The sequence below is a fragment of the Caretta caretta genome, chromosome 1 (assembly GCF_965140235.1).
Source record: "Caretta caretta isolate rCarCar2 chromosome 1, rCarCar1.hap1, whole genome shotgun sequence".
Classification (NCBI taxonomy): domain Eukaryota; kingdom Metazoa; phylum Chordata; order Testudines; family Cheloniidae; genus Caretta; species Caretta caretta.
In genome coordinates this window covers 83715626-83739388 of record NC_134206.1, presented here as the reverse complement: position 1 = coordinate 83739388, position 23763 = coordinate 83715626, and the positions used below count along the sequence as shown (strand labels likewise).

The 23763-nt window shown below is 40.7% G+C and overlaps 1 long non-coding RNA gene across 1 annotated transcript in view; it reads left to right on the top strand.

Annotated features, from left to right (window-relative positions):
• Nucleotides 1–23763, top strand: part of LOC142069717 (uncharacterized) — a 93867-nt gene that overhangs the window by 49098 nt on the left and 21006 nt on the right. The window contains exon 4 of the long non-coding RNA XR_012665655.1: nt 15194–15262. This is a non-coding gene — a long non-coding RNA (uncharacterized LOC142069717). The remainder of the gene's footprint in view (nt 1–15193; nt 15263–23763) is intronic.

The window sequence follows — 23763 nt, the reverse complement described above, 5'->3', positions numbered from 1 at the left end:
TGGCACAGAAACTTGCCAGTGTAAACATACCCTTAGAATTATTAAGAATGCTGAAGCGACCTAGCCAGCATGATGTTCACTAAAGGCCCAATCCGAATGCCCATTGAAATCAAAGAAAAGACTACCATTGATTTCACCGGACATAGGATCAGGCCACAAAGTACCAATAATTTAGGAAGTATTCTATTAAGCAGACAACTCCCCTGGATTCCCCTACAATAACATTTTAGAGTATTACACTAAGATGTGATACTTGATATCTTTCATGATAATAAAAAACACACCCACAGATTCTTAGTGCTTAATTCTTACTTTGAGATACACACTCATTTTCAAGTGAATTTAAAATGTGTTAGCCTGAAGTATCTGTGTGCAAAACACAGACTTTAAAGTATAATTTTCTAGGGATTTGGGTGAGATTAACACTATACCACATTGATTTGGTCTCTGAAGAAATGTTTTTCCCCTCTCCACTACTATCTTTATCATCACACCTTGGAGCTTGCTCCTCTGTGAAACCCTCTGGCAATATTGTTCTTTCATTTCCATGACAACAGCTCCATGTCAACTTCTGAGGAAACCTGCATGTATTGTAAACAACCCTCTCTTGGCAATGGCCTGCTTTCTTATTTTATCTCTTGTTCCATCAGCTCAAAGGCTTCTCTTCAAAGGGAATTAGGTTGCAGGTGTGTACGCTTTATTTTTTTTCACCCCTCTCCTTCACTGCTGACAAAGGTCAAGCCCCGAGATTAAAAAAATCTCTCAGCTACTGAGTGAACACATCAGTCTCCTATAGCAAGGACCAAGTACTAAGCAAGGACTACCTGCATCTTCATTTCTGTGCATATGTTCATTTGTGGAACCACACGCTACATTTGTATATCGGATTGCAGTTAGCAGTGTGGATATGGGTTTTCTTGTTTACTTCAATGGGAGCAGGATTGGGCACAAATCACAATCAGGTCACTGTCTTGATGGGCTTTTAGATGCTACTATACAAATATAAAAAAATATGATAACTGTCAAGGTTCCTCCCCCACTCTGAACTCTAGGGTACAGATGTGGGGACCTGCATGAAAAACCTCCTAAGCTTATCTTTACCAGCTTAGGTCAAAACTTCCCCAAGGTACAAAATATTCCACCCGTTGTCCTTGGACTGGCCGCTACCACCACCAAACTAATACTGGTTACTGGGGAAGAGCTGTTTGGACGCGTCCTTCCCCCCAAAATACTTCCCAAAACCTTGCACCCCACTTCCTGGACAAGGTTTGGTAAAAAGCCTCACCAATTTGCCTAGGTGACTACAGACCCAGACCCTTGGATCTTAAGAACAATGAACAATCCTCCCAACACTTGCACCCCCCCTTTCCCGGGAAATGTTGGATAAAAAGCCTCACCAATTTGCATAGGTGACCACAGACCCAAACCCTTGGATCTGAGAACAATGAAAAAGCATTCAGTTTCTTACAAGAAGACTTTTAATAAAAATAGAAGTAAATAGAAATGAAGAAATCCCCCCTGTAAAATCAGGATGGTAGATATCTTACAGGGTAATTAGATTCAAAAACATAGAGAACCCCTCTAGGCAAAACCTTAAGTTACAAAAAAGATACACAGACAGAAATAGTTATTCTATTCAGCACAATTCTTTTCTCAGCCATTTAAAGAAATCATAATCTAACACATACCTAGCTAGATTACTTACTAAAAGTTCTAAGACTCCATTCCTGGTCTATCCCCGACAAAGACCAGCATATAGACAGCCAGACAGACCCTTTGTTTCTCTCCCTCCTCCCAGCTTTTGAAAGTATCTTGTCTCCTCATTGGTCATTTTGGTCAGGTGCCAGCGAGGTTACCTTTAACTTCTTAACCCTTTACAGGTGAGAGGAGCTTTCCCCTGGCCAGGAGGGATTTCAAAGGGGTTTACCCTTCCCTTTATATTTATGACAATAACTCATAAAACATTTTGTATTTTCAAAGCAGATAATTTCATCTCATTCCTTAAAAAAATGTCAAACTCATTTCTTTGGCTTAGCTTTCCTACAGTCCTTTTCATTGTTTGAAACAAAAAGTTGCAACCAAACCAATGAATTACTTTTAACAAAGAGGAGAAAGGAGGAACACAGAAAGATATTGATATTTTATTTGTCCTAATAGGCACTTAATTCTACAGAGATGAGCAAAGTATAAAAACTCAGCTAGACAAGCAAATAGATCTTTACAAATATTAAATAAATAATTAATCAGAGTCCAAAGTCAAAGGCACAACGCTAGGATACAAACAATCATTTCCAGCACCAGGGTTTCCATCAACTTTTATTTTAAAATTTACCTGCCGGCAAAATCTGACCATTTTACTCTTTCATGTAACCCCATTGAAATCAATGGGACTACTTGTGTTAACAAATTGACTAGGATGTGGTTCTAATTTTTTCCTCATTAGGCCTCTGCTGTTTTGAAAACCAATAGAGACATTTAAAAATTATTATTAACGCATTGGAGAAACATAGTTTTGTAGTGAAAACTATGAGAAGGTTTTGAATAATTACAGATAAACTCTACTCATACAAATGTATCAGGAGACATCCAAAACCTTCCAGTAACTGGAGCTTCAGCTAAATTAATTTCAGTGCTTATATGATTTTGGATTTGGAGGCAGGAAATTAATTTTAGCTAGACTAACATTTGGATAATTGGGGCTCAGATAAGAGGACGTCACCTGTATAATCATGTTTGATCTCACACAAGTTATGTTTGGGACTCACTGTAATTTTCCCAAAGTATAGAGTCCTCAAAATGTCTCATCTTTAGCTGTGTATAGAAATCTAGTGATTGTACCTCAATTGTAATATAGGTATGTTGGAATGTCTGTCTGATCTGTGCTTCTTACTGATTGATGCAATTATATTTCTTCACCCTTAAAAAGAGACAAAGTAGGTGTTACAGCAGACTCTTTGAGAAGTTTGGGCCTCAGCTGCCCCTGTGCCACAGCCAGCCCATCTCTACAGGTGCATCTTCACTTGCGAACGGTTTCATGTTCATTGTGCCATAGCCCCCCTATTGTTCACATATGAAGCCCTAAAGCTCATTCCTAAAGGACAGCCTAGTGCACAAAAGCTAGCACTCATGAGGGGTGTGGGTATGTTCACACCTCTGCTATGGCACGGCTCTGTTCCTGTTCTACAGTGCGGTTTGGATGGGGGCAAGGGGTGTGTACCAGGTCACAGGTATAGATAGTCCTCCAGGGCCAGTCCTACAAAGCATTAACCCCTTTGCTGTCTGACCTTCACCCAAAGGTATAAAGGTCCCTGACTTCTGTCCCCCCACCTTGCCAGCAGTAATAGCCACCTGTACTGAGCACTTCAGTACAGTTTTCTGCTGAAATCTATTGCTCGGTACAGGTGATAATGGTCCAAGAGCAGCCACCCAGCCACCTGGTTGCTGGAGCTCACCCAGGGCTGAGCAATGCGTGGTCAGCGTACACTGTCTTCCATGGCTTTGCCTGGAGCAGGAACATTCACCTCTTCTGGGAGGTTTCACGGCAGCTGGAGAAAGATGGCATTTACCGGACTCTGTCCCAAAGCCGAGAGCACACCCCAGCAATACTCCCTCTTGCTCCGATGGTTCATGCATCAGCCCACCCCCCACACATATATCACACCCTTGCTGTACCCCAACATGGTTCTAGAGTAACACATGGCTGTAACTCAGTGATTTTATTGAAATCCCATGAACTCAAGTTGCAGTGGGGGAGGTTTAGATTGGATATTAGGAAAAACTTTTTCACTAAGAGGGTGGTGAAACACTGGAATGCGTTACCTAGGGAGGTGGTAGAATCTCCTTCCTTAGAGGTTTTTAAGGTCAGGCTTGACAAAGCCCTGGCTGGGATGATTTAACTGGGAATTGGTCCTGCTTTGAGCGGGGGTTGGACTAGATGACCTTCTGGGGTCCCTTCCAACCCTGATATTCTATGATTCTATGATTCTAACTGCTGTAAAGCTAAATAGCAGAAGCTGCAGCAGGTTATTAACAAGTAGTCACTGTGCCCCTGGGTCTGTGAATTTCTTAGTCAGCACTGACAGTGATAGTCCCTAGGCCATGCAAACTGGGAGGGAAAGGGATGGAGGGAAGGAAGCCGGGGTTTAAAAGGATCCAGGTGGGGAAAGAACAGTTTCATGACACTCATGGTTTTGCAAAACCCCAACACCACTCCTCTTCCACCCTGTTATCTCCCCTTTTTCCTTCCCCTTAGGAAAGGGAGTCCACAGCAGTGTCTCTTCCCCTAAGGAATGGGAGTCACTACGAAGGAAGGTGGGGGTGGCTGGTGGCTTGTTTGCAGGCCTCCCTAGGTCCAGGAAGGGAAAGGGATCATTTGGCTCTCCAAAGAAAATCAGAGCAGTCCATTCTCCCTGTGACCATTTCAAATGTTGTGTCATTCCCAGTCCATGGTGTCTGTCCTCTCCCTGAGCTGAGCTGCTTTGCAGAAGCCAGGAGAAGCAGGGTGGGTGAAGCATCTGCCCTGACAATTACACAGACACTGTGCCATGTCTCTTAGCAGTGGAGAAGTGACTGGCTCACAGTGTTAATCTATAAAAGCGGCAAAGAGCCCTGTGGCACCTTATAGACTAACAGACTTATTGGAGCATAAGCTTTCGTGGGGGAATACCCACTTCATCAGATGCATGTAGTGGAAATTTCCAGAGGCAAGTATAAATATGCAAGCAAGAATCAGGCTAGAGATAACAAGGTTAGTTCTAAACGAGTGTCAATCAAAAAGTCAAGGGGAGAATATACGCTTCTGGAGTCACCCTCTGTTTCCCTGTCCCTGTCAAAGCTGTTCAGTGGACACAGGGACTGGACTTTCTAGCAATGGGGGTTTAGAGGGGTGGTTGATGTTTTATATGGTTTTCTGTTCCTCTTCTATGGGAGCTCTGTCTGCTAGCTTAACAGGGTTAGGGCAGGGGCATTGTAAAATGGGACACTAGTCCATGCTAAGTTATCTTGGGGGGACAAGAAGCAACTCATCTCTCACTGCCCCCAGTGTTACCCAGAGGAACAGACTGAGCCTGAAAACTGGAGACTATGGTGAGGGAGCTTCCAAATCACCTCACCCTCTCATCACAGTATCTTCTGCCCACTTGGTCCTCTTCCCTGAGTCAGATCTGAATGTGAGGTGGAGTGCTTCCATTCAGTTACTAGATTGATTCCCAATAAGTAACATACCCCTAATTGACATATTAGCTTTATCTTGAACTCACCTGTTAAAAACAACACACTCAAAGCACCAAATCAAATAAAACAGATTTATAATTTCTCAGGACAGCCTAAAAATGGGAGAAAACTTGTTACACTAAGAAAACACAAATATACTAAGCAGTGGAAAGTTTTTAAAACATACTAAAGCAATCCTTACACTACTTCCTACATTCAGAAGAAGAGACATACTAAACTAATTACTCTCTATGGATACATACCAAAAAAATCCACCCTACTTTAAACAGTAACAGTCTCTTCTGCGGGGTAGTGAAACTTGGCTCTTTGCTTTGATAGTTCCAGAAAGGGTGTGTAATGAGGATAATCCATCAGGTCATAGCTTCACTTCGAGTTGCACACAAATCGCCACGGCAGTGCCCAGACCCCTCCTTTTTTTTCGTTTTTGTGCAAGCCCATTATCTTCCCCTAGATCCGTGGTTCTCAAACTTTTTTGTTCACGGACCACTTGAAAATTGCTAAGGTCTCGGCAGACCACTTAATGATCTTTCCAAAGGTTGGGGGAGGGATAGCTCAGTGGTTTGAGCATTGGCCTGCTAAACTCAGGGTTGTGAGTTCAATCCTTGAGGGGGCCATTTAGGGATCTAAGGCAAATCTTGGGGATTGGTCCTGCTTTGAGCAGGGGGTTGGACTAAATGACTTCCTGAGGTCCCTTCCAACCCTGATATCCTATGATTCTATGAAATGTTGTTTGTACCATTAGCTAACTATCATAAAGCGCTTTGGATAAAAAGACTATATAAAAAAACCTTAATAATAATTAACTTTTTTGTTCTACAAATAAAAGCCCACAACTCATATTATAATATCAGTAGTCTTACCTTTCTAATACTATGGATGTGTCCTCTCTCCCCCACCACAGCAGCCACAGAGCTGGGGCTGAAGGAGGGCTGTGTCTCCCCGGCAGCTGCAGCCCTGGAGCTGGGGAAAGTCATCTCTTTCTCTGGCCACCACAGTCCTTCACATCCCAAATTCCCCCCACCCCCTCTTCTCACACCACTGCACCCTCCGACCTACTCCCTATGCCCCCCAAGACCACCACCTCACCTTACACGTGTGTCTTCTCCAGGGTCCAGGTACCTAATTAGTGCAGCCGCACCTGCATGGATCCACTAATTAGGTGGGTGGCCCTTCATTCTCTCATGTGCGGCCGCCCAGGCATGCACCTTAGAGGGAACTATCCACAGACCACCTGAATAGAGCTTGCGGACCATTGGTGGTCCAGGGATCACAGTTTGAGAACCTCTGCCCCAGATAATGGTCACTAGATGTTGTTCTCTGTGATGTTTGGGGACCACCAACACCAATAACGGGTTCTGTCACCACCTGCCTTGTAAGTTTGGCAGTCTTAATGCTATGCTGCAAGGGTTCAGTGCTCTGACACCAGTAGCCACCCTACAAGCATAAGGTCCAACCCTGGCTTCCACCAGCCTAGTTGCTTCTTGCAGGTGACTTCAACAATCCTTTCTGGCCATGAGTGCCCACAAATCCATTTCCCCAAGTTCTTAACTACCGGACACTCTTCTGGTTTATCACCCTTCATGGTGTGAAACCTGCCCCTAATTATCAGTTCACCTTGGCACACACTCTCCATATAGTTTGCATAACAGAGACCTGCTTGGGGAAAATATAAATAAAAAAGTTATTTAGTAGAAAAGTCATTGATTCAAAGTTGAAATGGTAAGGAAAAGCAAATCCATACAAGTCACACAGAGAATAAATGTAAAGGCACAATCTCAGGCTTTACACATCCGTATTGGCTAAATTCCCTTGACTATTGCAAGTTACCTATCGCCTCTAAACAGTTTCCCAGCATGCCCTCTGTCTGTGCTAGAGTGGATCCAATGCTTCACAGACAGCACGCTGCTTAGATGCAGGCCCTCAGTTTCTGGAAAGCCTTCATTTCAAATCCTTCTCATTTTAATAGAGTTTGCAGGGCTTTTTACTGTCTCTCAGACTATGGTAATTCATGGTTACACAAAGCAAGGGAAACTCCCTCCTTTCCAAGACTGTTTTGTTTTTTTTTCCGTTTCAATGTCTTTCCATTAACTATAATGGTCCATCATTGTGTCTTCCTGGGTGGAAGATGGATGGGTACTTGAAGTTGGTTTTGTGTAAACAATGAGGCGGGGCAGCGATTCACCCGCTGTTGTGAAGTGATGCTGTAGTTGCACCACAATTACACTTGTCCACATATATGCACACACATACATTCGTAACTGTCACCTGTATACATATCTCCAAATGAAACATCAAGTTCAGAACATTACAAGCTTTCATAAAAGACCTTACTTGGCATTTGTTTATCCATAATAACATTGTATATGACCAGTTGATTCAATTGCTTAGTCTCTGGGGTTCAGACCCCCTGTTCTCCCTGGGGTGGGGTGTCTGGATCATGGTTGCCACCGTTACCCAGTAGGCTTAGTGAATGAAGACAACTCACTTTCCAAGCTGGTGAATGCTCTGGCCTAGTACTCACCATAGGGGGAGTAGTCCCCTCCCCCTGTAGTCAAGGGATGACTGAAAAGGAGCAAAAAAGGGACAAAGAAACACCCACCCTCCTCTGAGCTGCGAGCTCTCCCACCTGCTGCAAGATGGGTCTTCCGTTGACCAGGCTGTGCATGCAGTGTTGCCAACTTTCATGATTTTGTCATGAGTCTCATTTATTTATTGTTTTTCTTAAAGCCCCAGCTCCTGGAGTCAAGTGAATATGTGATGATTTCAGCCTTCATTCTGAAAAAGGAAAAGTAAGTTTCTAGCCCACATGGCTGTGGCGAAAGCTTCAAAATGTGACCCCAGTGCACCCTAAAGGCTCAAGCAACAGAAGGCAAATAAAAAGAACACCACATCTATTATTTTTACATAATCTCATGATTTTAAAGCCAGTCTCATGATATTTGGAGCCTGACCTGTGATTTTTGAACATTTAGGCTTGGCAATACTGTGAACAATTCACGCTGGTCGCAGCCTCAGGACTGGACCAGAAAAGCCTCTATAGACCCGGCTGCAGTTATCCCTCAGGACTTGCTGCCTTCTCCCTAGCCCAGGGGATTCTGGGAACTCCACCAGGCTGATGCTAATCACAGCTCCCCACACAGCTGGTCTCAGGGCAATACAGTGGGGGGGGGCGCGGGTCACTGAGTGGTCATCCCCTGTTCGGTCCCGTCCCGGCCTTTATGATTATGATTTGATGTCAGAGTTGTTCCTGAGGCTGTGGATAGCATTGTGTTCTGCATGGCTGAGGTTATGGGGCAAGTGATGCTGCTTTTCCACAATTCAGCCCAGGCACATTGGCGGAAGCACTCTATGTAGAAGTCCAGTCTGTTGTAAGTGAGCTGTAGCTCATGAAAGCTTATGCTCTAATAAATTTGTTAGTCTCTAAGGTGCCACAAATACTCCTTTTCTTTTTACAGATACAGACTAACACGGCTGCTACTCTGTAACAAGTTAACTGAATTGTCTTTATGGCTTTGTTAACAATGCAAGTGATAATACAGACAAAGGAAACAAAACTAAGTGAATACTGATGATGTCTGACACTGAGCAGTCTTTAATGACGCTCTCTTTCAACCCCACCAGACACTCATCACTTGAAACCATGGAAGTGTTCATGTTGTGGGAGTAATCATGCATAGCAGTTGACAGGTGCTGTGAGTACCAGTGTCAGCCCTTGGTGGGCTATCTGACTAACCAGACTACTGATGAGTATTTCACAAATAGTAAAACTCACTGCTAGGATGACAATTGCACTGGGCTATCCTTTTTAAGTGATGGCCCCTCAGCAAGCATCACTTTTGCAAATAGCGTTTCTGGAAATAACATCACCACAATGATTAGTCAGCATTGTTTGCAACGGCTACATAATTCCTTCTGTAGTGATGTGCTCAAAATGTGAGGAGGATGAGTGTGAAAGGTAAATATCAGGATGTGCAATGAGCACTAAAGCTTCCAAACACCCATTTGTTGCTACCATTAGTTGATGCATTTAAACCCTGTAGACTCCTGCTCTAATTATAAGAACACAAAAAAGCCTTGTAAAAACCCATTGATTATTATCCACATTTGGTGACATCCATTCTGCTTTAGTGAATTTCTTATATTCAAACATGTTTTTCTCTCATACAGCACCTTTCATCCAAGGATCTCAAACCACTTTGCAAATGTTAATTAACCAATTAAACCTTTCATCACCCCTGTGTGGTAGGTAAATATTGTCATACCGGTTTCACAGAAGTGTAAACTAAGGTTGACTTATCCAAAGCCACGGAAAACTCAATAGCATAGTTGGGCATAGAATTCAGATTTTGTGATTCCCAGGCCTTTCTTATAATAAGTAGAATACACTGTACAAAAGTATGTTGTCTGGTCTTCCTTTTTTTTTTTTTAAGTTGTATTTCACAAGCTTGAGGGTCTTTCTTTGAAAAAATCAACTATATGGTGCTTCATCATGTAAATTTCAGTGTGAACATCCTGAAAATTGAGTTTTATGAACAGATGGATCTATTTCTTATGTAAAATATAATGTTGATGAATCCTCTAAATCTGTGAGTTATGTCTTTGGTTATCTTTCAGTTACAAATGTACTAAATTATGAAGCCAAGATTTAAGTTCAGGAACATTACTTTCTCTAATCCCAGCAGTCTCTCTGTATATACAGCATACACCCAGTATTCCATTTCTAAATAGGTATTTATCCAGATCATAGAATATCAGGGTTGGAAGGGACCTCAGGAGGTCATCTAGTCCAACCCCCTGCTCAAAGCAGGACTAATCCCCAATTTTTGCCCCAAATCCCTAAATGCCCCCCTCAAGGATTGAACTCACAATCCTGGGTTTAGCAGGCCAATGCTCAAATCACTGAGCTATCCCTCCCCACATTGGCTTATACTCACAAAGTTTCCTAAATTATGGTCTCAGCGATTGAAGTCCTCTGTTTAAACACAAATACTCATAAATATAGTATTTGCTGAGATCCTTTAGATGGAAATCAAAGGCCAAATTTTCTAAAAAGAAGGGGAAAGTCTATGAGTGAAAAATCACGTGCATACTTGAGGAGCTGAATTTATGCCTACAATTGTGATTTCATTTGCAAATCACAAAAATTAATGTCCAAATAAGTTGGAAATGTAATTACTTGTTAGCATGTATAGTTCAAATATGTATCTGTTATGACAATAACAGTATGTAAAAAATCATATTTTGTGCTTGGGCACCTCCAGTTTCTTTTCAGGAAAATGTGGTCCCAACTCATCGAAGGCCTGACCAAAGTCCTTGTGAAGTCAAAATAAGTTTTTCCACTTACTTTAATGGCCTCAAGTACCTTGCTTCTGTGGTAGTTTCCTGTTCCATTATGTAAAATGCCTACCTTGGGCTTCAACTGAGAAGTTATGTATTTTTGCCACCTTTGCAACACTAGCTGGCATGACACTTGGCTACAAGTAACTCTTTATAAACCTGCAACAGCAGCCGCCATTCTGTGAGCTGAGAACTTGAGGCGAAGACGTGTAAAGATGTACCCAAAACACTGACAACTGCTAGAAAGTGGGGAAGATAATTTATTTACTGCAAGTTTTAAAATTGTGTTAATATCAATTTAAATCTCGAACAGTGTAACATGAAAGGAGGTGTCAATTGCAGCATCCATCTTTGTCCTGGGAACAAGCAGACAGTGAGTCTGGAATAGTGATACAGTGTCAGCCATAATCAGTGTCATTGAACTATATTCTTCATGACTTTGCTCTGCATGGGATTGTGAAAGCCATTTTCTAAGGAACACAAATTGTATGCAGAAGCTGAGGCGTATTAAAGTCCTATGACATCAGATGGATTACTTTTCTGTCTCTACATTTTTAGTGAAAGTTTCCTAAATTATGGTCTCAGTGATTGAAGTCCTCTGTTTAATCACAAAACAGTTATAGAAATGGCAGCAGCAGAGCAAGCTTCTCCCTACCAAACTGCCAACTTGCTTCAATCCTCGCCTTTGTCTAAAGCCTGTTTTCCACTAGGGCCCAATAATGAACAGTCTCTGCTGGGAAAATTTCCCCTCAGATTTCTAAATGTTTTTTAAAACTAGTTCAGCTAAACCAATTTTAAAACCAGTTGGAGCAATAATGTAGACCAGGCTCCAGGTGGTCTGAACCATTTTTATTGAGTTGTTTTTAAAACCACCATTATTATGATGATTTATTTGAACTGTAGGAGTACCTAAAGGCCAGGTCCCCGTAGTACCAGACACTGTACTGATATGTAGCAAAAAGACAGTCCCCGGCCCATAGAGTTTACCATTGGTATGTTTTGAAAATAGTTCAATAAAAATGGGCCCAACCAGGTGGGGTCTGGTCTACACTAAGCGCCAGCCAATTTTTAGACTTGGCCAAAGGAAAGAAGACAGTTAATTTTCTATGTCCATTCAGTATTGGGCCTCTCTGATGAGCCTGCCAACCAGGGTTGCAGTTAGTGCCCTTCTGGATGGTGGTTTTGTGCTATGGACAGCTGACTGCTAGAAATTAGACTATCATAGAATCATGGGACTGGAAGAGATCTCAAGAGGTCATCTAGTTCAGTCTCCTGCACTCATGGCAGGACTAAATATTATCTAGACCATCCCTGATAGGTGTTTGTCTAACCTGCTCTTAAAAATCTCAGTGATGGAGATTCCACAACCTCCCTAGGCAATTTATTCCAGTGATTAACCACCCTGACAGTTAGGAAATTTTCCTAATATCATTAATTCATTTCATGTAGGCCACTGAACAGCCAACACAATGCAAAAACATTTGGTCACTGTCCATTATCTGCTGAGGATGGTTTATTTTTTAATACATTCCATGTGAATTTGAATTGAAAGTTACCATCTTTAAGCAACAGCATTCCGCAATTGCTAACATCACATTGATTTTGGATTTAGTGCCTGTACGTTCTCCAGCCTCTTCTTTCTTCTGCAGTGTCTTCCTGCCTTCCTTTTTCACTCTCTAATCTTCTTTCCTATTGCTTTACTAACATTGCTTTTGTACACCTGTTGGCTTGCATTAATAGGCCCCTGCAAACATTGTCTGTAGAATATCCTGCCAGTACCTGCTGAGCCTTTGAAAGGATTCATTTGCTTGCTACCCAGCTGTTCTCCAGTGTGTGCTTTAGTTTGCTAATTTTATGTATACTTTATGCCACAAATGGCTTACTCTTTGTTCAGAGCCTGAAAAAAGCCGGTATAAAGAAAGTGACATAAAGTTCTACAGGTTAAGTGAATTTGATCTGATGCTATTTTAAAAGATTAAAATCATAGTCTACAATCTGAGATACAACCACAGTTTTGACAATAAAGTATGTGGTTTCTTCTAGTCTTAAAGCATGGGTAAGGGACTTAAGTGCTCATGAAAGTAAAGAATTAAATAATACTATTTAGAAAAAGATATTTTCCACACACAGCCTAGTGACACATTCCCAAGTTCTGTCCACATCCAAGCCCTGCCCACTTCAGATGCTAAAACAGGTAGTCGCTCATACCTGATTTTGCAGATTTCCATATTAGGAATACATCTGTTTCACTTCTTTACTGCATGTTCTATATGCACTGTCAACAGCTGCTCCTTGTCTCCTTTCTTCCATGCTTTGTTAAACAGTGAAATAGTTAACAATGTCAACATTTTAATTGTTATCACTAGACTTCAGAGCTAACACCCCATCAAGATGACTGAAGCAGTTCACACTTCTCTGAGCTGTCTGCACAGCCAGGAAGACATCACTGCGTTGTTTTATTCTTGACAGAGAATTTGAAGATTACCTTCACAAATCATAGGGCTGGAGGCTTTGTGTATTTAAATTTAAGCTTAGATTTTTCTAGCAAAAGGTGGAAGTCTCCAAGTGTACTGGCAAGCTGGCCCAATTCAACCCCGACATTCTCACCCCCTCCATCCATGGTATTCTAGCCCTGGGTTTCCTTAAATAGAGACTAAAAATATTCTACATTGTGTGGAGGTGTTGCAATGTGCTTGAGAAGAAGAGTAGGCAATACAATGAGTTAGTGCATGCATCAGCAGAAATCTGACTTTTAAAAAAGTTGAAGAATACAAGTAGAAGTATGTTTGTGGTCTAAAGTTAGTTTCCATTTCTCTACATAACAAATCTTGTCGTTTTAGAAGTACTCTGCTGAAGAGGTGCTCTGGACTGAAATAGAAGCAATGTTACAATTTAAGGCTGAGGTGGACTTAGACTTAAAAGGACCACATTTTTAAAGATATTTAGGATCCTAAAAATGCAAATAGGCGCCTACTGAGATTTTCAAAAGCACCTAAGCACCTAACATCCATTAATTTCAGTATCTGAGTCATTTTTGAAAATGTGACTTATCCTTCTCAGTCACTTAGGCACTTTTGAAAATTTTACCCTTAATTCCTTTGATAAATAGTAAAATGCAATTAAAACATTTTTAAAACATTTTGAAGAATGGTTTGTGCCATTTAGGCGTTCAAAACACAGTTCTTAAAAAGGGTGGACATGCATAGTAAAGGCAAACTCCTCTGATGCAATATAAAAGCAAAATAAAAACATGACCCCTCACATTGGCAAATTATGCATCAAGCAAATTATGCATCAAGTTACCACTTGCATCCTCACTGATGCAATCTTCTGATAATGATGATGATGACGTATTTTGCTTGAGTAAAATAGCAAACCAAATATGGGCCAAATTCATCCCTGTTGATAGCTAATTGATATCAGCCAAGTTACATTATGAATGAATGTGATCCATTGTTTGTGCAGCTGGCAGAGAGAGGGAGTGTGTACAGAGGGATGGGGAAGGATGGGGGAAGGGGATTTTCTAACCAGAGTGTGCAGAAGGAGTTTAAACACATACTGCAACTAAAACAACAACACTAGCTTTGTCTATGGATGCTTCTAAATAAATGAAATCCAAAAGAAACATAATGAGGGAATGTTTCTCCTGGCTACTTCTCTAGTTTCTGTCAGCATTACTGCACTATAGGGCATGATCATGTGACTGTGTTTTTGAGGTACAGAACATGGGAATAACCCTTTCTAGTGACATGTTTCCAGACCATAAATTCTAGCCAAGCCAGGGGTCCAGTTTCTAGCCAGAAGTTGCCTGGCACTAATTGAAGCAAAGCAAAAAAAAAAAACGTCCACATGACCATTTCAGATATCTTTGGTGGTTGGTTCCCAGGGAGTAGATTAAGTGTCATACTGTTTATCCGGTTTTCTATGGTACACAAAAAGTTTTACTTACCTCCTAAAGAACAATTATCTGTAAAAGGATCTTGAGAGCAATACAGGAAGCTAAGGCACAAGCATTATCTTCATGTTCTGGCCCTTGGTAAAGCAGCTCAGTTGGAGCTACACTGACAGAGACTGAACACAGCTACCCCCAAGACCTCTTGGTGTGGGGGCCCCCTCACATGGGAGGTCAAAGCAAACTGCCCCTCCCTTCCCCCTGACTACTCAGCCCTGATTGCAGTACAACGTAAGGAAGTTTGTGGCTCATCCAGGAAATGAACACATATTACTTGTGCCCCAGTTTAGTGCCTTATGCACTAGCCCATCCTTCCCACCCCAGCTGCCTCTCTGCCCACTCCTCCCCCAGCCAGCCCACTGAATATCCACTGCTTTGTAAAGCTCCCACAGCACACAAAGAGCCCACATGGTGCCTGGGATAGGGGACTCTGCTATGAAGGTGGCTTTACCCCAACTACACAGCAGGGGCAGACCTGCACAAGGATGGTCTCTTCATGCACAGATATGTAGACCACAATGGAGACCAGCATTCTGAAGAATTTTATTTTTAAAAATACTACAGCATTCGACAGTATTGATCACAAAAACTCTAGTCCACTGGGTAAAGCTGTTGTGATTTTGGACCATCTGTGGTAAACTATATTTATTTATTTGTTTGCTTGCTTTTTAGAGGGATGGCCTCAAGAACAAGATTCTGATGCCCTTGTCCTTGGAAAAGATGAAGGGGAAGTAAAACCAGGTACATTTCCAGGGAACCTCCGAACACATCGGAGCATCTTGAAACATGCTGGGTTGTATCTGAAAGCGCTCATCTTATTTCTCTGAGTTTGGAAAATAAAAATGCAGTGGATCATTATTCACAGAGTGTATACACCTTCTCCACCTATTCTGTCTGTCTCCACACACACACCTCCTACAGTTCAAAAAAGGTAAAAAAACAAAACCCCACCAAACTTAGGAAATAGCACACAATAAGTTTGTTTATGGCCTCAATTTTATTAATAGTGGCAATCAGGGAGCTTTTATGGATATACTTTGTTCACTCCAGCCCATGCTTTGTCTGCTAAGTTGGTGGGAACACCCGCAGGACACTCATAAATGGACAAATTTACAATCTGGCCTGTGTAAAGTGCCCACAGCAGCATCTACATCCAACTTGTCTTTGTGCTTATGCACCACCTGTGATGCTGGAGGGCATGGGGTCAGAGCAGAGGGCTTCCTCTGGCTTTCTACAGCTCAGAATCAACCAATCTTCATTTATCTACAGTTGAAGACTTGTTTTGGTTTCTGAGATCAAGACTCCACAGAATTGTTCAGATATTTTTAATTGAAAGGCAAAGTACTTCCTCCTTAGAACTTGGCCCCTGAAAGGAAAACAACAAACTAATCATTCAAAATAATTAATTCTGTCAGCAAAATCTCTGCAGTTCTTACTAATGCTAAATGAATTGATTTTGTAATCCTAATGGAAAGAAAAAAACCTGTTGCTGTGAACAGTTTCAACTGATCCATTTTCTTTAGTGTTTGGGGGGGGAGGGAGGGGTTATGTCCAAAGCCAAAATCTATGAAAATACAGGATGTTTATGACATCTTTAGATACCGTGAAATCAGAAACCTTAATCCTGAACTCTTGACTCAGGCAAAAGTTCCATTGAGAATTGCTTATAGAATTGGTACTTCTGGAAAGGACCTATACTAGGTCACCCATGTTCCTCCATATATAAGCAGAAAGATGCTCAGATCATCTCCAGATTTAGTCTCAAACCACCCGTGGAGTAGGGAAACTTTGTCATTACCATTTTACAGATGGGGCACTAAGGCATAAAGAAGTCTATGGCAGAGTGAAGAGCTGAATCCAAAACTTTTGAATTTTACTCCAGAGACCTAAAAGTCATCCATCCGCCTAACAGCTGGAGTTGTACAATAATTCTTATGAGAATGTGCAGGAAATAAAATTGCAGTTATCAAATTTTATAAACTCTTCACTACCAATCGCAACAATGAAATATCAGCGTCAGTACTTCCAAGAAGGAAATAGTGCGACAGGCAGCAAAGGATACACGAACCACTTCCTGTAGGCTCAGGGAGCTCATGAGCATAGGCATTCAAATTATTTCAGACATGGCAAACCAAACTCAGATCTGGCAGACACAGTCACACCTCTCACTGCAGAAAACTGAATGGAATGGGAAATCTGTAGTGCAATATGCAGTCCTTCCCTTCTAGGCCACTAATTTGAATCGATCCCAGATCAATAGTTACTGAAAGTCATTCATATCTGGCAGCTGTTCTGTGACTTGTGCAAAGTGAGGCAATGAACTCAGTTCATTCCCACGAGACGGCTGTCTACATCATAACCATAACTGGCTGAGAGTTGTTGCAGAGAAGCCATGGATTGATTGCACATGGTGAATGAGCTACCATTCTCTCTCATTTGCAGATATCTGAAAAGTTATTAACGTGCTTTTATCATATTTATCAGAATGGTATTTTTAGGTTTTTTTGCATTGTCCCAAATTCAACACTGAGTGCTCTTCTAGCATTAGATAGCACTCTGTGCCTTTTGCAATGCCTCACTGCTTGCCTATAAATGGATTTTGTCTCATGCAAAACATTGACATCAGATATGAGCCCATCAGTCATGTTCAAAAGCCCATTCTTTGCACTCCCAAAGCTGTCCTTGATCTCAAAGGGAGTTTGGGGGATGCAGCAAACATAAGATCATAGTCCCCAGATCTTCAACATTCTGAACAGCCTACGCTGAATCAGCTGCATAAGGGAAGCTAAATTTGGTTAATTTGTAAAGACTGAAGCGTACCAATCTTTTAGCAGATGTTATTGTATTGCTAAGCGGGGAGTTGGGGGGAGGTTAGATTATAGTAATTTCCCCATTACCTGATCCCTGAAGAGTAAGTGAAGATGATGAAATGTAGTGTCTCTTTGTGATCCTCCCATGGGGCATGGCCTGATACAATGCTGATGTACGGTGCACAATATGCAATATTCCCACTTCTAAAATTATCTCTGCTGCACTGCTTTGAAAAGAGCCTTCAACAAGCTACTTACCATCTCTGGCAATTTACTGAAGCCTAATCATTAACCCACCCACAAAAACTTCTAGCCTTTGTTACCATCTTCTCTTCCCTTTTTCAGGGTACACATTAACACCTGCTGAACAGAGACAATGCTAATAAATTAATAAATAAATAATAAATAATAATAATAATAATAATATGTATTTAATGTCACTGGTTCCCCATCAGTCACAGAACAGGTTGCTGGGGCTTTCTTCTGCCATTTTGGTAACAATACAGGTTAGCCCAGTTGCCTAAATGTATTAAAACAGTAGTCAGAAGTGTTTATATCTTGACTGTAAAAATTTACTGAAGAGCTGAAACTTGGCACACAGGGTCTTAAACGAGGAGAAAATTTACTTTATAAACTATAAAATTCATCTCCCTCTCAAACTATTTTCATAATCAGATCATTTTAAAAACAGCATTCATTGCTTTCAAAGAGAAATTGTGTGTAGGCCATTAGCCTACAATATATCTAAATATGTTTGGGGATGGGAGGGAAGAGAATGAATCTCAAAATGACAAGAATTTCATGCAGATAAAAGAGTGCATTTTTAAACAGTTACATATAATCATTTTAATAATACAGTTTCAGGCAGACTTGTAGTTCACAGGCTGAGGGCATTTTCCTAATACCCATGTGTTTTTCTTAAAGCTCCAGATCCTGGAATCCTGTGATAAAGTGAGAATATCAGGGTTGTTGTTGTTTTTTTAAGTAAGTTACTGGTCTTCATGGTGTGCAGAAGAGTTTGAAATGAGATTTGAAAAGTGCACTCTAAAAGCTCAGAAACCAAAAGCCACATGAAAAGAAAACATGTATTTACTTTTTATAAATCTCAATTTTAAAGTCTATCTTATGATTTTGCAGGCCTGACTCACAATTTTTGAACGCTGGGGGTTGGTGAAAGATACAACCTGACCTCAGGTCTGTGCAGGAAGGACCGCTATTGCTTAAATGGTTTTAAAAGTTTTAGGAATCACTGGGCCAAAATCTGCTCTTGGTTGTATCTGTTCAACCCCATTGACATTCGTGGATGACAGAGAGCAGAATTTGGCCTGAATTCAGAGACAGTTTTTTAAATACAGGTTTACATGGCAAGCTGATTCAATGATTAATTTTAAAAGCATTTCCAAGATGTAAAATACTATATAAATGAAACATAATGCTATAATTACTGTGATGGTTCCTTCCATTGGGAAATAATATATGATTTGAAAAGTCTAGGGATATCCATTTACATGACAATCTGCACTCTAAAAGTCTATAAATATATGATATGATTAAGCCTGGAAGGATTAAATTTTTATTGGTAAGTGTCAGTAAATGTCGATTTCACTATACACACACAGATGAAAGAATATTTCCCTTGATAAAAATAGAAATGTACAGACTGGCAAAGTAAGAAAAATGCTACTTAGGAACTTATAAGAGTTTGATTTAAGGATATTTGCTTTATATATTTTGACATGTGATTTGACAATTTGTGTTTTAAAGTTATAAAGCCTTAGCTCTTTGAATCTCAACTTCTACTGTCATTAAATAATTATCAGACCTCCACTATTGTCTGTGCCCCCATAATCTGGCTCAACTGAGAATTTAAATTGATAAAAAAAATTTAAAAAGCTAAAACTCATAGTTTTGAGCAACTGAAAATGCACATTGATTAAAAATAAAAAATATGCTTAAACATAAACCGTGATATTATCTATCAAAATTATAAAGAATAAAAATTGAATTCTGCAAAGTCTAGATGTGATGAAGAATTGTTTAAAATGTTCCTCAAATATTTATTTCTATAACACTTTAAATGTGTGAGTTTCCATGAGAAATTAATGCAGAAAACAATGCACTACAATAATGTTAAAGAAAAATTCTGCTTTCCTTTACACCAGCATAAATTTGGGGTACTTCCATTGAAGTCAGTGGAATTGCTCTGGATTTATCTTGGTGTAACTGAGAGAATCATTATTATTTATTTGTATTACTGTAGCTCCTAGTAGCCCACATCCTGGGCCAGGAACCCACTGTGCAAGGCAGTATACAAATACAGAACAAAAAGATGGTCCCTGCCCCAAAGAATTTACAATCTAAATATAGTACAAGTGACAACAGATGGATAGAGACAGACGCATGGGGCAGTACAAGTAGACAATGAGACAATACTGGGCACCGCAACAGTCAGCAGTGTCTGAATGGCAGTTGCCTACGTGTGGTCAGTTGTTTGTAGGCATCATGAAAAAGGAGAGTTTTAAGACACATTTTGAAGGAAGATAATGAGGTAGCTGTGTGAATGCTTGTGAACAGCTCCTCCCAAGTGTGAAAGGCAGCCCAGGAAAAAACAAGAGATTGGCATCGTGAGGCAATCAGAGGTGGGAGCTGACATCTTGATAGTGAATGAGAGACAACAGTTCGGACAGGGATAGGTCCCGGGAAGTGAAGTAGAACATGAAGACAAGTAATTTAAGTTTGATAAGACAGAGAAGGGAGAGCCAGTGAAGGGATGTAAAGAAAGGGGTTCCCTGGTCAATGTGATGGGCTAGGAGAACGATCTTTGCAGCAACATTCTGAATGGCTCTGAGCGGGGCAAAATTTGTAAAGGTTAAAAAAAAAAAAAAAAGGTGTTTTCGTAATCGAGACATAAGATGATGACAGCCTAGACGAGAAAGATTGTATCAGAGAGATGTTACACAGAAAGAATTGGCCAGATATAGACATAACCTGGGTGCAAAGACCTAGAGAGAGAGGTCCAAGTAAAAGATGATGACCAGGTTATGAGCCTGACTGACAGGCAGGGTGGTGGTATTGTCCATAGTGATCGAGAAAAAAGGGAGCGGGAAGGGACTGGGGGAGAAGATTGGGAGCTCTCTTTTAGCGATGTTGAGCTGGATCTAAAAGCTAGCCATCCATGAGGGGAAGTCAGCGAGATAGGCTGAGATTTTAGTTTGGACAGTAGGAGACAGATCTGGAGAACAGAATTAGATCTGTGAGTCATCCACATGGAGATGATAGTTGAATTCACATTTGTGGATATGATGGCCCAGCATAAGGTGCAGAGGGAGAGGAGAAGGGGACCAAGGATAGAACCCTGTGGAACCCATACAGAAAGATAGTACCTTACTCCTCAGGCAGTACCATTTATTTCAGTGGGACTATACATTGAGTAAGGTAGTGCTCAGCATCAGTAAGAGTGGCAGAATCTACCCCTTACTGCCACGAAAGCCAAATCATGTAACCTTAAAGAGGGTAAAACTCTATCTTTCATTTTTCTTTTATCTAAATGGTGCTGATAACTTCCAGGTACTTTAATGAATGATGGAATTTCTGGGCCAGATTCTGATCTCACTCCAGATTTACACTAAGGTAGCTCCACTGACTTCTGTTTACTCGTGTAAAATCAGAGCATCAGCCATTACAACACTACAGACCAAATTCAGAACTGGGGTGAGCATTTGCCGTTCCACTGACATTTAAAGGACTGGCACCTCCCTTCAGTATATCTGATTTGGGCCCATTACATCTTTACTTTGATTTTTGTTTAAACATATTAAATATAGCAAATGTGTAACAATTTAAGGTTAGATTTAGCTAAACTCAGTGGAAGTCTCCGGTTTCAACCAAGGGTCTACCATGCAGGATTTTTCTTCCTCATATCCTTCCAGAGAGGCTTGTTTCTCCTTTAGAAGTGAATGCATTTTGCAATTGCATGTACATAAATAAAGGACTACAGTTTTGAGCATTAGAACTTCTTTCTCAAACTTCTCTGCAATAACAGGACTTTTCAGCCAGATGCACATTTATATATATAGTTTTTTCTACCCTAAATAGGAAGAATATATTTTTGAGAATGCCTCATTGGTGCCCCTAATGACTTCCCCTAATGAAAGAGAGCTCCTTCTCAGCCTCTTATATATCACAAAGTGCTTCTATTGATTAAAGTTACATTTTTTTTATCCTTTGACTTTTATCCTTAGTTTTTCCCTTTAGTGAAATCCCCACTGCCTTTCTCTGCATGTAATAAATCAAGTTACTTTTTCAGTGTGGACTCCATTATGGGATCACAGTGGCTATACAAACCTCACAGAGTTAAGCAAACAAAGGAATTTTTCATCTTCTCTTTCATTCAATAAAGTGCCATTTTCTGTCACCCTGCAACCTTTTGACCTGTATCCTAATGGCACTGGTCACTCAAGGGCAAAAGTTCAGCGGTAGGTTAAGTCTCTATGTGTTTGTGTTGGGGAGGGAGACAGTCTGTTCCTACTTCCTGTTGTCTCTTTCTGAACAATGTAATTGCTCTCAAAAATTCAGAGTTCACTCCTGCTGAGAGAACTCCCTCCCCTGCAATGTACGCTGTGTTATCTTCTTCCCGTTTCCCAAACCAAAGCCTTTTGTTTTTGTGGCAGCTGGACAACATTAAGCACAGTTCTGTTTTGTTGTTGTGGAGTAGTAGAAAGAAGGGATAGAGAGATACCTAGTAAGAGCACTTGAATTTGTCATTTAACACTAACTTCCTGCTTTGGGTCATTGAGGATATGTTGGGGCATTTTTGTTTGTTAAAGTTTCCTTTCTGATATCCTGTATGTCTTCTATGAGCGATTTTCTCAGGGAGAGGAACCTCTTGCTCATACTGGTGAGCACTTAGACATCCTGTCCCATTGAAGTTAACGGAATTATGTGTGTGAGTACTGGCTCACTCATGTGAGTAAGGATTTCATAATCCGGCCCTCTGCTGTTATATTTTGCAGAGAAGTGGGCCCTAATCCTGCAAGCACATATGTAAATGATTAATTTTAAGCATATGAGTAATCCCATTGATTTCTATAAGACTAATCATATGCTTAAACTCATGCATGAAAGTGCTTGCAGAATCAAGGCCTTAATGTTGGGAGAAAATGCTTGCTGCACAGATAAATAGGGTGGTCCAGCATTTTCTAGCCAACTTATAGTTAGTTAATAGTACTAAGGAAAAAAAATACTCTTTTGTGTGCTTTAAAAATGTTGTGTGCATAAGAACTGTTATTACTAAGGCTTCAAACTGCTCAATTCATACAAAACTATTGGCTCTTGAAATGTTTGAAAGGAGAGGGAACATTAATTAAGAAGCAGAATACAAAGTAAATAAGAGGACATCTAGTATTGTGTTGTTTTTAAGTGTTGTTTCAGAAATGAGGCTTATAAAAGGGACTATTGATATGTAAAGAAATGTGGAAGAGGGAACGAAATACTTTTGTTATATTCTCTGTACTGCTAAGCCCAAGCATTCAAAAATCATCAGTACCCTCAAAAATCAACCAACCATCTCCAGAAGCTGATCAAACAATATTTATTTAATAATTTATTGACACCCAAGGCAAATAATTTTTTGAAAGTCATTTTACATTACTAAAGCGGGTGAAATTCAGTAATACAAATTCCAGCCCATCAAAAACTGTTAAAATAACTAGTTATTTGTTTACAGGTGCTTATTCTTCCTTGAATCTTTTAGCAGGAAGGCTCTTTTGTATTATACATCACCTTTGTATTTGTATTTAAGGAAGGAATATTTTTTCAAATCATATTTCTAAAAATAATTTTTAGGATTCTTTAAAAAAGAATCTGTGTCCAGGAATGCTCTTATAGGCTATACACTATGAGTTGGGGTGTGATTCCCAGCTCATTTACACATATTTGGCGAGCTTGATTTATTTAGTGTTAGCCTATTTGCTGAGCCAAGCAATCGCGTTCTCAGTAGCCAAGTGGAGCTCTCTGAGCCCACCACTGCGTTTGGTTAGTGGGCACTCCTCAACAATGCGTATCATTGTTTGAGCTCATTGTTTGACGCTAATGATCCTCCTAGCAAACCAAACTCCGCAAGTTTAGACTTGAAGAATCCCGGTATCGCCACTTTCAGTAACCCTAAGAATGTGGAATCCCGTGGCTTCACGACCGTCAGGCCTGCACTCCGAATTTTACAACTCAGCGTTGAGGGTTTATCAGCACTAAGGCGACACTTAATCAGCACGCTTGCCATCAGCATGCTAGCTTGGTGAGAACTAGTGGAAGTATGATTAGCAGTGTAACTTCAGTAGCGCAGGCAGTAGAGTTCAGTTGTGCCAGGTATTGCCCAGCAGTTTCAGGTGGGTTTGTACTCAGCATGGCTAAGCCATGCTACTAGGGTGAGCAGAT